Source organism: Choloepus didactylus, chromosome 10, assembly GCF_015220235.1.
Source record: "Choloepus didactylus isolate mChoDid1 chromosome 10, mChoDid1.pri, whole genome shotgun sequence".
In the NCBI taxonomy this organism is placed as follows: domain Eukaryota; kingdom Metazoa; phylum Chordata; class Mammalia; order Pilosa; family Megalonychidae; genus Choloepus; species Choloepus didactylus.
Genome location: NC_051316.1, coordinates 48,540,679 through 48,554,897, shown reverse-complemented (window position 1 = coordinate 48,554,897; position 14,219 = coordinate 48,540,679). Strand labels below are relative to the sequence as shown.

The following is a 14,219-nucleotide window of genomic DNA, read 5'->3' as shown; positions in this document are numbered from 1 at the left end:
TTTTTGTTGAGTAGTGTTAGGGATTAAATCATGTTCCCCTCCAACAGATGTTCAAGGACCCCCAGTCCTATGAATGTGAACTTATTTGTAGGTTCTTTGAAAATGTGATTAGTTAGGATGAGGCCAAACTGAATTAGGGTGGGCGCTAATCCAATATGACCGGGTCCTTATATGGAGAGGAAATTTGGCTACAGATAGACAGAGAGAGAGATGGCCATGTACTTCCCCCAGCTATCCACCAGAAGCCAGGGGAGAGGCGTGGAAGTCTTCATATCTGATTAGAAAGAGTAGTTCCTTTTCAGACAATGTTTTCTCCCATTCACCTCCTTATGGTGTCCTTTGAGGCACACATGCTTTTAATTTTGTGTGTGTGTGCTTTTTATAAGGGACCTGCTTTTTTTTAAATATTTTTATTGTGAAATTATATACACATATATGTGTATATGTGTGTGTGTGTGTGTGTGTGTGTGTGTGTGTACATAGAGAGAGAGAGAAGTGATAACTTTCCAAGTGCAATTTAACAAGTAGCTAGAGAGCAAATTTCAAAGAATGTTATGGGTTACATTTCCACGGTTTCAATTATTTCCTTATTGTGAAATATAACATATGCAAAAAGGTGATAACTTTCAAATTACAATTTAGCAAGTAACTATAGAGGAAATTTCAAAGAGTGCTATCAGTTACAGTTCCACCATTTCAGTTCTTTCTTTTTAGCTATTCCAATACCCCAGCAACTAAGAAAAAGAAAATTATATAGAGATTCAGTATTCATAATCCTTTGTTAAGTTCCATCTTGTCTGTTGCTACTCCTTCCTTCAATTTAATCACTTTCCCAATCTTCAGGGATGTCTAGGGAATGAACACCCTAACTTGTTCATGTTGAAATGGGGTGTCAACATTATGGGAAAAGGGAACACATCTAGTTGATGTTCTTGAAAAGGCTGTTGCCTCTGGATTTTGGGACTTAGCTGGCATAGGAGCTCTCTGGAGGATTTAAGTTTCTGAAGAATAAACTTGGTGAGTGAAACTTTTATAGAGTCTCAGATGGGGATCTGGGTGCGGTCGCAGTTGATTCGTCGGGGGGGGGGGGGTGGCGGCCGGTTGCTAAATCCTAGGCTCTCAGGATTGCTTGGAGGGTACCGGCGGCGGGGGCTCTTTCCCGGAGGCGAGGGCGAGGCGGGGGACTTGGCCAGGTCCCCGGCGGGGTGGCGTGCAAAGTATGGAGGGAGGCGAGAAAGGAACAGGCGGGACACGGTTCTTTTTAGGGTGAAGAAGCCAAGAGAGAGAGTTTATTAGGGGAGAGTGCAAGCTTATATCGGGCGTTTAGAGGGCGGGGTAGCTGTAGAGGTTAAAGGCTTGGATTGGTTCTGAGAGGGCGCGGAGGTTGATTGAAAAGGGGCGAGAGTTGCTCCGGTAACGGTGTCTGGCAACAATGTATGCGCACTGGTGGTAATGGGAGTTGCACTGGCAACGGGGAGTGTCCGGGCAAGATAAGGGGGTGGGGAAAAGGCGGTTCCCTCCGGCAAGCCTCCCCTAACAGTGTTATTTTGGGTGAGGAAATGGGGCCTGCCTCCGGCCTCACTTTCCCAGGCCCGGGGGGCTGCGGAGGGCGCTGTCGCCCGTGCCCACCACCCTCCCCAGGGGCTGATCAGGTCCCCCAGCCCAGGCCCGCCAAGTTGAAGCACGTAATCAGTGTCCCGCATCTGGGTATTCTGTAGGGTTTTTGGGACTACTGTTAACTTGAGCTTATCATACTGTGGCCATTTGACATATCTAGCTGAAGCTAGATTAAGTGTTTTTAGTTTTGATAGACATAGATTTTTGCAATATAATAAGCTAATCCTTATTTTTTAAACTGTAAAAGTAATATATATTCATTATTTAAAAAAAAATTTTAGAGAAATATTAAAAAAAGATAAAAAAGAAAAAATAATCACTTGTGACCCCATCACCTAGATATAACCATTTTTACAATTACAGCAAATTGTCTTCAGGTCTTTTTTCAATGTACATTATTTATTTGTTATCACCCCCAAGGACATCGCCTGTTCTCTATACTTGGGGTCATAATCAGGACTGTTCTGTTGGTAGCATCCCCATGTTCAGAAGCTTCTCATCTCCCTCCTTTCAACCAAAACTAATTTTCCCTGTTTCCATTCCCTCAAGATTCAGTTAAGCTAATCTAGTGTATTAATAATGCTCTTCTAATTCTGGGATATACCCCCTTAGCCGTTTTTGTGGTGGACTTTTCATGCAATACAGTTACTCATCTGCCATATACTCAGAATTGTCTGCAAACTGCAGCAACCAGGTCTTTAAACTCTCTGAGCCTCAAGTTCCTCTTCAGTAAAACAGGAATTATACCAGCTGTGCATCCTTCATTAAGTTGCAGTAAGGATTAAGCCTTGCAGAGACAGTTGCATCAGAAGGTTGTGTTGCAAGTAGGAGTCTGGTGCTCTAGGTTTTCCATAAAAGCCCAAGAGGATACATGGCAGCAAGGATTTAAGTCAGGAGGGAGTGAGGAATGCACCTAGGCAAAAGGTCACCAAAGTCGAATCAGCCCTTTGGGGCAGGTAGAATTGAGCAGGTCCTGGAGGTAACTTCCTATTCCATACTGTTCTTTGTTGCTTTTTTTTTTTGCCATGGATATATACCACATTTATAAGAGTTTGTTTTGTGTGTGTGTGTGTGTGTGTTTTTAAGATTTTTGCCATTCTCAAATATTTTACAGAGATGTGAAGGAAGGGATTTTGTTTATCTTCATACCACAGCACTAAATAGAAGTCATGGTGTGAAGATTGTGTGTGTGTTTGTGTGTGTTCTAGTTTGCTAATGCTGCTGGAATGAAAACACCAGAAATGCATCGGCTTTTATAAAATGGGGTTTATTTGGTTACACAGTTACTGTCTTAAGGCCGTAAAGTGCCCATCAACAATGGGGTACCTTCGCTGGAGAAAGGCCATTGGCATCCGGAAAACCTCTGTTAGCTGGGAAGGCACAGGGCTGGAGTCTGCTTGCTCCCAGGTTGCGTTTCAAACTAGTGTTCTCCAAAATGTCTGCATCAGCTTCCAATGGCCGTCTTCAAAATGTCTGTCTCACCTCCAGCTTGCTCTGAGCTCCTTCTGTCTGAGCTTATATAGGGCTCCAGTAAACTAAACAAGGCCCACACTGAATGGGTGGGCACACGCTTTCATGGAAATTATCCGATCAGATTCATCACCCACAGTTGGGTGGTTCACATCTCCATGGAAACACTCAAAGAATTGCAATCTAATCCACACTAATACATCTGCCCACACAAGAATACATTAAAGAATATGGCTTTTTCTGGGGGACATAAATATACAAACTGGCACAGTGTGTGTGTGTGTGTGTGTGTGTGTGTGTGTGTGTGTGTGTGTATGTATGAGAGCGAGCGAGCGAATGCAAATATGAGCCTCCTTCAGAGAAAAGGTAACCTGGGGGGAGAGGAGGATTTGGGACAACTGGATTCACCACCTGCAGATCCTCTTCCAACACCAACCCATGGGGGTTCTATATTTTACTAAGAGAGGCTGTGAGTTCCCTCAAGGTCTTACTGCCACTAATACTCATCTTTCTAAGGAACATTTATTAACACTAAAAGCCCTAGTCCATGAATCACAACTCAGAAAACACAGCTACTACTGGAGGCTCTGTGGTTCCTTCGCTCATTTGGTGAACACTAAAGTAGAGAAATCAGATAGGATTGTCCCATATGACCTGTCCTCCCTCTTTCTATGTCTCAAAACTCATAACTCAGATTTCACTAGTTGTTTTTCCACTTAGCTTTAAGCATTACAAAGCTTAGGAAATGAATGTAAAATAACACCGTTGCTGACTCTATTGGAAAACACATAAGATACATATTTTCTAAATCTAGAAAGAAAAGAACCCAATTTATTTTGACATACAACATGATAGCCCCACACGCTTCCTTCCTGCAAAAAAGCTGTTTGAAAAGTAAAAGGTATTTCTATTCATTTCTTTTACTTATTTTAAAAATTGAGTAAGGGTTCAGCTTGCATTGAGCTGAAACCCTGTATGACTAAGTTTTATATGTTGCTGAACATAACCTCAGTTTAGGAAATTTAAGCTAAGGAATAACCTTCATTTGTAATTATATTCTTTTATATCATTGCCACCATTATAAAATATTTATAGGGTATTCAAAAGGTGTATGACATTCAACTAGGAGCCTAAGTGGAGGGATTATGTGTACAAACCTGTCCCTGCACACCTACTATTTTTAGAACATTTATTCACTTATTTAGCAAGTATTTATTGAATGCCTACTATGCTCAAAGCACCGGGTTATGTTTTACAAAGGACACAAGGATGAATAATCGCAGGAAATTAGTTGTCTTTTAAGGGAGATAATACCTGTACATATATATTGTTACAGATTGAATAATACCCCCAAAAATGTTCAATTCCTAACCCCTACTCCTGTGAGTGTGAACTTAGTTGTAAATAGGATGTTTGAAGATGTTATTAGTTAAGTTGTGGTCAAACTGGTTTAGGGTGAGCCCTAATCCAATATGACTGATGTCCTTATTAACAGGAAATTTGGACACAGGCAGACAGAGAGAAAGAGACGGTCATGACCTGAAGACAGAGATTGAGTTATGCCAGCCCAAGCCAGGGGCGAGGCATAGAACAGAGTCTATGGGAACATGGCCCACCAAACTTTGATTTCAGACTTGTAGCCTCCGGAACTGAGACAATACATTTCTATTATTTAAGCCAACTAGTCTTGGGTACTTTGTTACAACAGCCCTGGCAAACTAAGACAGATACTAATAGACTTTTGCTTGAAAGAGGTATAAAGTATTGTTTTAACTGAAACAAGAACACAACTTTAGTAATTGTTGCCACTTATTGAGAGCTGACTTTCATGCTTGGAACTGTACTAAGTGCATTCTCACACCAACTTATTTCTCCTATGAGGAGGGCATTGTTGTTATTTGCAGTTTGCAGAAAAGGAGATGGAAGAACAAGGAGGTTCAGGGATCTGCTGGTAGCCACAGTGCTAAGTAGTAGAGGCAGGATTCAAACTCAGGTTGTCCAAGTACAGAGCTAGAATTCAGCACTGGTCACCTCTAGCTAGGACAGTGTTTGCATTATGGTTTTTTGTTTGTTTTTGTTTTTTAATGGTAACGACAGTACGCTTGCATTTAGTCATCACTGAAGTTTTCTGTCCCTTTGCAAAGAAAACCCGACCCTGTGACATTTTGACCTTGACCTCATAGCTCTCTTCTCCAACCCAATAGTTTTCGAACAACTGAACTGTCTTTTCAGCCTCAGAGCCTCTTCAGCAAACAAAATTTTAATGGAAGATAAAAGTGAAGGTTCTCTGAGTGAAGCAGAATGGGGGGCAGGGGCATTGAGGGAAGAGACAGAGGCTGCCCTGCATTCAGTTGAGGATTATCACAGCTGAAACCTGATAGGAAACACTGATTTCAGTAAACCCTCAGTCTTCTCACTAAAGAAATGTTAACTTTTCCCCACGGAGTGGACTGCATCTGGGTCAACAGATTCATGGGCATGGATCCAATGAATTTTTGGAATTAGTCATGTGTAATGCTCCTCACTGTATTAAGTATAGCTCCCTTCAAGTATGAAGTCTTTTTAAAATATTTAAAGGCACCCTGCTTACCTGGTGGTCCTCAAAACCTTGTCAGATGGAGCACCAGAACCAGCCATTCCTATGGATTCATGTGAGAGAAATGATGGCTCCCTGCTCACAGGAGCAGATTACACTTGAATGAATACTGTATTCAAACAAAACCTGGTACTTACAACACGTTGCTGAATTTCTGCACAGTAATCAAACAAAGAAGGGCTCAGTCAACTTTCTCTTCCAGCCACAACTGAAGTCTGAGAAAGCATGGGCAGTGGAGGGAGAGGGAAAGGGGAAAGGGGACGGAGAAGGTGGGAATGCAGAAGTATCTCCCGAGGCTGAGGACAGTGAGTTCAGTCCAGGGGTTCCCTCTGTGAGATGCTGCTGTGAAAACTGGAGCCATGGCGATTATCTACAGGGTTTTTCCAAGGTTTTATTGTCTACTGTCATTCCTGTATTTCTCCAGGAAACAGGCAGAGTGCTGGAAAGGTATTAGCATTATCTAAACTAGTAAGTTCATCCAGTATCTTTGCATTCACCATTCCATTAAATGCACTCATCATCTCAGATCAGCTTAAAGGTCAGTTTGCTTGTCTAACCAGTGTATATATTCAATGTGTATGCCTAGTCTGTGTACTTTAGGAGGACTTGTCCCCTCTCTGTTGTGTCTTGTATGTCTCTAAAAGCAGGGGCCTAGTCTTTTTGTCTCTGAGTACATTGTCCAGTTGATTGGAATGGCACTGTTATTACTGTGCCAGTTATTATTTTGAAAAACTCAGAGTAACTCAAATGTCCTATGATAGGGAATGTTTGAGAAGGAATGACATAGCACTATGGCAGAATGCCATAAAGTCATTAAAAATGCTAAAAATGTTGGGCTCTGTTGGTACATATGAAGTAATTCTAATAGGAAAAATCAGACACAAAATACAGTGTATTCACTGACAACAACTACGTAAAAAATAAACTACCAAGGATCAGTGGTGATCTTTAGGACTAAAAATGATAGAAATAGGCTTAGGTTGAATAAATTCTTTACATTCAAAAGTTAATTACGTTTTGGTAATGGATGGCAGTAATGGTAGCACAACATTGTGAATGTAACTAATGCCACTGAATTTTGTGCTTGAAAGTGGTTAAGACAGGAAGTTTTGTCTTGTATATATGTTACCACAGTAAAAAAAAATAAAACCAAAAAAAAAACTAAAGCTCGGAAATACAAAAATAACAAATCTATCTGTAAAATATCATGACAAAGTGTGAGGTATCCCAGAAATGCAATGTTGACTTAACATTTGGAAATAGGTGTCATGTACCATATTAGGAGAATAAAGAAGAAAAAAATTAAAAATAAATTTTAGCTTATCCAATCACAAAAAATTAATTAAAGCTTAAATATATATATATATTTTAATAAAAATATCCTAATGTATTAGTTACCTATTGCTGTGTAAACAAATGACCCCAAACTTAGCAACTTATGACAACACTTATCATCTCAAATAGCTTCTAAGGGTCAAGAATCTAGAAGCTGCTTAACTGGGCAGTTCTGGCTCAGGGTCTCTCAACTGCTTGTTAACAAAATGTCAGTCAGGCTGAGGTCCTCTGAAGGCTTGGCCAGGGCTGGAGGACCTCTCCACAGGGGACCTTTCCAGAGGCTGCTTACTTCCCCCAGGCCTGAGTGATCCAGAGAGAGAGAGAGAGAGACAGAAGGGGGGAGGGGAGGGGCAGGGAGGGGGGAGAGAGAGAGAAAGAAAGAGGGAGGGGAGGGAGGTTGGTAGCGGGGGAGGGAGAGAGAAAGAGATGGAGGGAGGGAGGGAGGGAGGGAGGGAGAGCGCATACAACCAAGATGGTAGCTGCAGTGTCTTTTATGACCTAATCTTAGACGTGGCATACTATCACTTCTGCCTACTCTACTGATCACATAGACCACCTGGTACAGTGTGGGAGGGGGCTCCACACAGGTGTGAGTACTCAGAGACAGGGATCATGGGGGGCCATCATAGGAGCCTGGCTACCACAACCATTAATAATAATAATAAGGCATTTTGAGTAACAAAAACATGTTTTGTTCATCAAATACACATTTCAAAATCTCTAATCCTTCTATTTATACTTTTCAAGAAATAATGATATATTTTGTTGAGTACCCTCTATGTGCCTAGCACTGTGCTGAGCATTTAAATGGACCCTCCTATGTAACCCTCACAGCAACTCTAAAAGAGGCACTTTTATTTGCCTTATTTTACAGAGGTGGAACTTGTAGCACAGAGAGGTTAAGAAACTTGCCCAAGGACACACAGCTAGTAAGTAAGGAAATCAGAGTATGAACTCAGATCTATCAGTTTAGGCACATATGTCACCACTAAGCTATACTGCTTCCCTTTAGTCACACTTCAGTGAAATAAATCTGTAACTTATCCAGGCTTTACAACCATCAATCCATTTTGGTAGTTTAGGATTTCTCTGTGGTCACAGGGTAAACGAACTGAGACTGAAAACTGAAAGTTAGGTGCATGGAATCCTGTGTCATGATTATTGTGATAATAATCACCCTGCTCTCACTCCTATTGCTTTCTGCTTTTTCCCCCCACTCCAGCCACATTGGCCTCCTTGCTCTTCTTGCAACATTCCAGGCATGCTCCTGCCTTCAGACATTTGTGCTTGGTGTTCTCTTTCCCTTCCCCCAGATGGCCATGGCTCCTTCCTTCACCTCCTTTGCTCAAATGTCACCTTCCCAGAGAGGCCCACTCTTATCATGCTATTTAAAATTGCCACTACACCCCAATCATGCAGTACCGTCTTCATTTCCCTGGTCTCTTTTTCCTGTGGCACTTATCATCATCCATAGCCTACACAATTCACTTATTTAATATGTTTCTGTATATCTCTTATACCAAAATGCAAGCACAAGGGGAGGGATTTAGGTCTACTTTGTTCCCTGACACCTGTTTTATTCACTGATGATTCCTATCACCTACAACAGTGCCTAGAACATAATATGTGTCAGTACTAAACATGTGTTGAACAAATAATGAAATAACAATAGAAGGATTAAAGTACTTTGTTGGTACTATATTGGAGTAGCTCAGTTGAAAATTTAATACCAGCCATACATCTTTAAATTCCATAATGAAATTATATAAAGACTTTGTCCAAATAAATGTTTCTGGAGAGTATTTTACACTTCTAATGAACATTCTACATTTGCTGCCATGTTTATTTATTTATCAGAGGCGATGTGCTAACATTTTCTAGAAATAACAGAAACTTGAGAAATAGAAGAGAAACCTAATTTATAGTTTTAGTCTTAGTTCATTTGCTCTGTGACCACAGAGAAATCCTAAACTGCCTACATGGAATGACTTTTTAATCTTTTAACCTAGCAGAGGGATAAACAGGTTACAACTGCAGTATTTCCACTGCCCAAGCAATAGCCTTGTCCTCTGAATGGTGACCCTATAAAGCCTGAATAAATATTTACCTTTGACATCAAAAAAACTCAGTCAAGCAAATGACATTTCATAATGAATGAAATGAGGGAACTTCCTTCCTTTATTTGTTCTGGATAGTCTATTAATGCTTAGTATGGTTTCCCCCAGATACAGAAGCATTGTCCGAAAAAAGGTCAGCATTCATCCTAACTTTACTCAGCTCTGCCTAGAACTATTAACTATAGTCTTCCTCATTTCAGAGTGCCAGTTTACCAGTTGACAATGTATTAAATTAAGGTCTCATTGATATTGGATTTTCCTACAAACCACTTGAAGAGATAAACTAACTATAATACTAACAGCTAAAGTTAATTACATGCTGCTAAGTACTGGGTATCATGCCTATATTCTAATACTTCTTGCAACTCTACAGAGTAGATACTGTGGTTAAATAGCAGAGAATTTAAGTCCAATGAAGTTAAGCAATTTGCTAAGGTCAAACAGGGCAGAGACTCAAACCTAGATTATCTATCTGATTCTCAAATCTGTGCCAGTTTCAACATGCCACCCCCAGCCCTATTCAGTGGTCTAAGCAGTAGCCTTATCAGGCTATCTTTAAGTTGCAGCAACCCACACCTCTCCTATGAGATTCTTGCATCTGTAAGAGGTCCCATCAGCAGAATATTTTCAGCTGATTTCTGTAAGTTTTCAGAAGATCTGAAGCAGATTCTCACCTCAAAAAGATTAGGAACTTTTGACCCAGAGATAGACCATGCCTCTAAAATTATCCACAATTCCTTCCTCTTGAATTTTCATTCTATGCTTTCTATATGATCATTAGACCAAAAAACAAACAAACAAAAAGGCCATTTGCTGCAATGGTTCCTAAATCCTATACCATGTGGTTCTATATAGGGAAACTGGTTTAAAGGGCACACAAGAAAATCACTATAACTTGCCACACTTTATGAAATTTCCTCATCTGTAAAATGCTTCAATAATTCCTGCCCTCTGCACTTCAGAAAGTCATTAAATAAAAAATGCATGTGTCCAAATATATATGTTATTAATATTGGAATGAGTATCTTTCTCACAGCTGGGCCCCACCTAAGGGGAGAAATAAAGAAGCATGTTTTCCCGGAAGTTTGGGGAAGAAACCAGAAAAGGAAGAGAGACCTGTGGCCAGCCTGCCCCACCAATAAGTTTGTCTTTTGCTACTTAAACTTTATCTGTTCTTTTAATTGTTTTGTTATCAACTACTTTGACATAAATAAATTACTTTGATAGGCTTCTGCTGGGTATCCCCTGTGCAAACAGCAATTCCTTGTGGCTTTAGAGAATTTGTGATATATGTTTATATAAATGCTCTTGACAACTGAGACCAAGTTAAATTTCCACTAGCAATAATTTAAAATTTTAATAAAAAAGGAAAAGTCTACAGTATGAGTCTCATTTCCCCAAACTAGCCAAGGCCATGCTTGTGTAACTCAAGTCTTTGCCCACTAAAAATTCCTAGGACCTTCAATTTGGAACAAAAATATAGGAACCTCAGTTGAACTTGAATTTCAAATTATTCAAATGATGAATAATTTTTTAGTGTAAGTTTATGCCAAATATTGCATGGTACATACATATACTAAAAAGTTGTTCATTGTTTATCTCAAACTCAAATTTAACTGGGTGTCCTATATTTTTATTTGCTATATCTGGCAACTCTCTGTGGAAGGAACTTTGGAGATTGTCGAGATTAGTGGTTCTTGGTGGTTGCTAGCCAGAAGTGGTCGGTGGAATGACCAGGAGAGCATTTTCAAAACATACGTTCATGCTCTACCCCTTACTGCATGAGGGTTGCGTGGTGGAACCAGGACTGTGATTTTGAAAAAGCTTCATCTGTTCATCAGTAAAAAAATATTTATTGAATACCAGCTCTCAATTAAGCACCAAACACTTTTCTAGGCTTCAGAAACAGCAAGAAACAAACAAAAATTGTACCTTTGTGGAGTGTTGGAAATTGCATCATGTGCCCTACAAAAGTCACATTCAACATTCAAGTTTTACTCTGCGTTCCTGTGGGTGTGAACACATTCGGAAACAGGACTTGTGAAGATATTATTTATTAGTTAAGATGTGGCCAAACTGAAAGAGTACCAGACCTTAATCCCTATGACTGGTGTCTTCATAAGTAGAGGAAATTCAGGGGCACCATCAGTTGGTTAGAGGAAGCCAGAAGTCAGCGAAAACCAGAGGAGCAGGCAAAAGGAAAGAGAAAGATCGCCGGGATGCTATAGCCTCCAGAAGAGAGCAAGCCCTGCCAATGCCTTCATGATGGACTTTCTAGACCCCAACACCATGAGGTACTATATCCCTGCTGCTTACGCCAAGCCATTGTGTGGTATTTGTCATAGCAACCCTGGCAAACTAAGACATGGAGCTTCCCAGGTGGTTCCAAACAGCATCTTGGTTAAGAGACTAATGGACCAAAACCCCTCATTTTTTCAGACTGGGAAACCAAGGCCCAGAATGGTGATATTTAGGCTCAAATCACTTAGGGAGGAAGGACTAGAGACCAAGTCTCCTAACAAGAGTCCTGTGCCTCCCCCCCCCCCTTTTTTTTACTATCTCTCTGCTTACCATGCCCTCAATTTTCCAGAATATTCTCCTTTTAAATATTCCATCATCCCTAAAAATATGAACCCAGAAACTATGCCATTTTTTAAAAAATACAAGAAATTTAAATATTGCTTGAGGCTCTCATTTGTAACCATAATGCCATAACCAAGATTATAGATGTTAACAGGCAGCAATAACAGGGAAACCTGACCCCAAATGAAAGTGGCAGTCATTATTAGTGCTGAGCTCTGATGGCTAGTCACCACATTTGCAGTGTGTAGGCAACATTTTTCACACACACTATCTCTTTTATTCTCTTAGTAACCCTGGTGTGAGGCAGGAGGGATGTTGCTGTAACTGCCCTTTTACAGGTGAGGAAACTGAGGTTGCCATATTCAAGCTCAAACAACTCATAAGTGCCAGGCAAGGGGGTCAAATCCAGGCTTTCTGTCTCCAAGTTGGAACAAAATCATCTGAGGGTGAAGGAATATATTTTTAAATTAAGTTTTTTTGAGATATATTCACATAGCATACAATCACCCAAGGTGTACAATCAACTGTTCACAGTACCATCAAATAGTTAGGCATTCATCATCCCAATATATTTTTGAACATTTTCCTTACACCAAAAAGAATCAGAACAAGAATAAAAAGTAAAAATAAAAAAGAACACCCAAATCATCCCCCCCATCCCACCCTATTTTTCATTTAGTTTTTGTCCCCATTTTTCTACTCATCTATCCATACACTGGATAAAAGGAGTGTGATCCACAAGGTTTTCACAATCACACTGTCACCCCTTGTAAGCTACATTGTTACACAATCATCTTCAAGGGTCAAGGCTACTGGTTGCAGTTTAATAGTTTCAGGTATTTATTTCTAGCGTGAATGAATATTTTAACTTGTGTTTCTTTTTCTCCTTTCCCAGCGTGAATGGAAAACAAAGAGCCTGACTCAAAAATGGAAGAAATCCACTGTTACTTGTGAGGCACTGACATCGCTGCCTCTCCCTCCCTGGCTGTTCAGCCCTCCTCTCCTTACAGGCTACATATTCTCACCAAATTGCATGTCATCCCCAGTAAGGGCCATGCTAATCTTCTCACTGTCATTCCAATTTTAGCATTTGTGCTGCTGAAGCGAACACCTCACCAAATTGGACATCGGGAGGGTAGAGCATTGATGGCAGGAAACCTCAATCAAAATGCATGCAGAAGTGACCATACCATGTGTGCTGGTTTGGATGTATTATGTCCCCTCAAACACCATGTTCTTTGATGCAATCTTGTAGGCACAGACATATTAGTGTTGATTAGGTGGGAACCTATTGAGTGTTTCCATGGAGATGTGACTCAATCAACTGTGGGTGAAACTTGTGATTGAATATTTTCTATGGAGGTGTTACCCCACCCATTCAGGGTGGGTCTTAACTGAATCACTGGAATCCTATAAAAGTGTTCACAGACAGAAGGAGGAGCTGCAGCTAAGAGAGACTCCTTGAAGAATGCACAGGAGCTGAGAGAGGAGCTGGAACACAACCTGGGATCAGCAGATGCCAGCCATGTGCCTTCTCAGCTAACAGAGGCTTTCCAGATGCCATTGGCCTTCCTTCGGTGAAGGTATACTTGTGCTAATGCCTTCATTTGGACATTTTCATGGCCTTCAGACTGTAACTTTGTAACCAAATAAACCCCCTTTATAAAAGCCAATCCATTTCTGGTATTTTGCGTAATGGCAGCATTAGAAAACTGGAACACCATGTGCTCACATTTGTAGGGCTTCTTGGAGCTGATTAGCCAGTAAAAACTGAGTTTGCAGTGAGTTAGTGGCCAAGCTGAACTGATTCCTTATGGGACGAATATGAAATCACACTGGGCCAAATAAGAAGAGAGCTTGGGATAGTGGGGCCTTAGGCTTATGGGGAAGATGTTTACCCTGCCAAGTATACATGTATCTCTAAGACAGACACATCCTTTATTAGGGAGTGAAATGCAAATTCCACAAGAATTTTTAAGGTAAAACTGGAAGAGGCTATTGACAGCTATGCCCCTAGACTCCTGTAGGTTCTAAGCCACCTCATGCAGCGAGGGCTCGCCAGTGGAAGGTTGGGGAAGCCCAGCTCTCACCCACTTGATTGTTTGAGAACTGAAAACACATGCCCAGTGTAACTGCCCAGGATCTGCCAGTAGCTCCTTCATTCCACATGCCAACCCTCCACACACTCTTCTTCTGTTTTTCATGTTATCAACCGCTCCCTTTTGCTCAGTTACCCCTAGTGCCCTATTGATGACCCACTCATTTCAACAGTGGCATTAGAACTTAGAAGAAAGTTCTGTTGTCTCTAGGATCCAGTCAGTCTCAGGGTATTGAAATGGACCCTTATATTGAATAAATAAATTTAAAGTATTTGTAAGAGCTTCCACCCAGACTCTCTCTATCTACAATCCCCACCCCTCACAACCATTCTGCATATGCCCACCATCTGAGTTCTCCAAAAGACCACTTTCTTCATGTCCTCCTCCTGCCTGAAAGCCTTC

At 40.8% G+C, this 14,219-nt stretch overlaps 1 non-coding gene across 1 annotated transcript; it reads right to left on the bottom strand.

Moving 5' to 3' along the window:
* Positions 1 to 12,723: 12,723 nt before the first annotated feature.
* On the bottom strand, positions 12,724 to 12,829 carry LOC119505851. Its single transcript, XR_005210886.1, has one exon. It is a non-coding gene; the product is annotated as a U6 spliceosomal RNA (small nuclear RNA).
* Between the last annotated feature and the right edge of the window lie 1,390 nt (positions 12,830 to 14,219).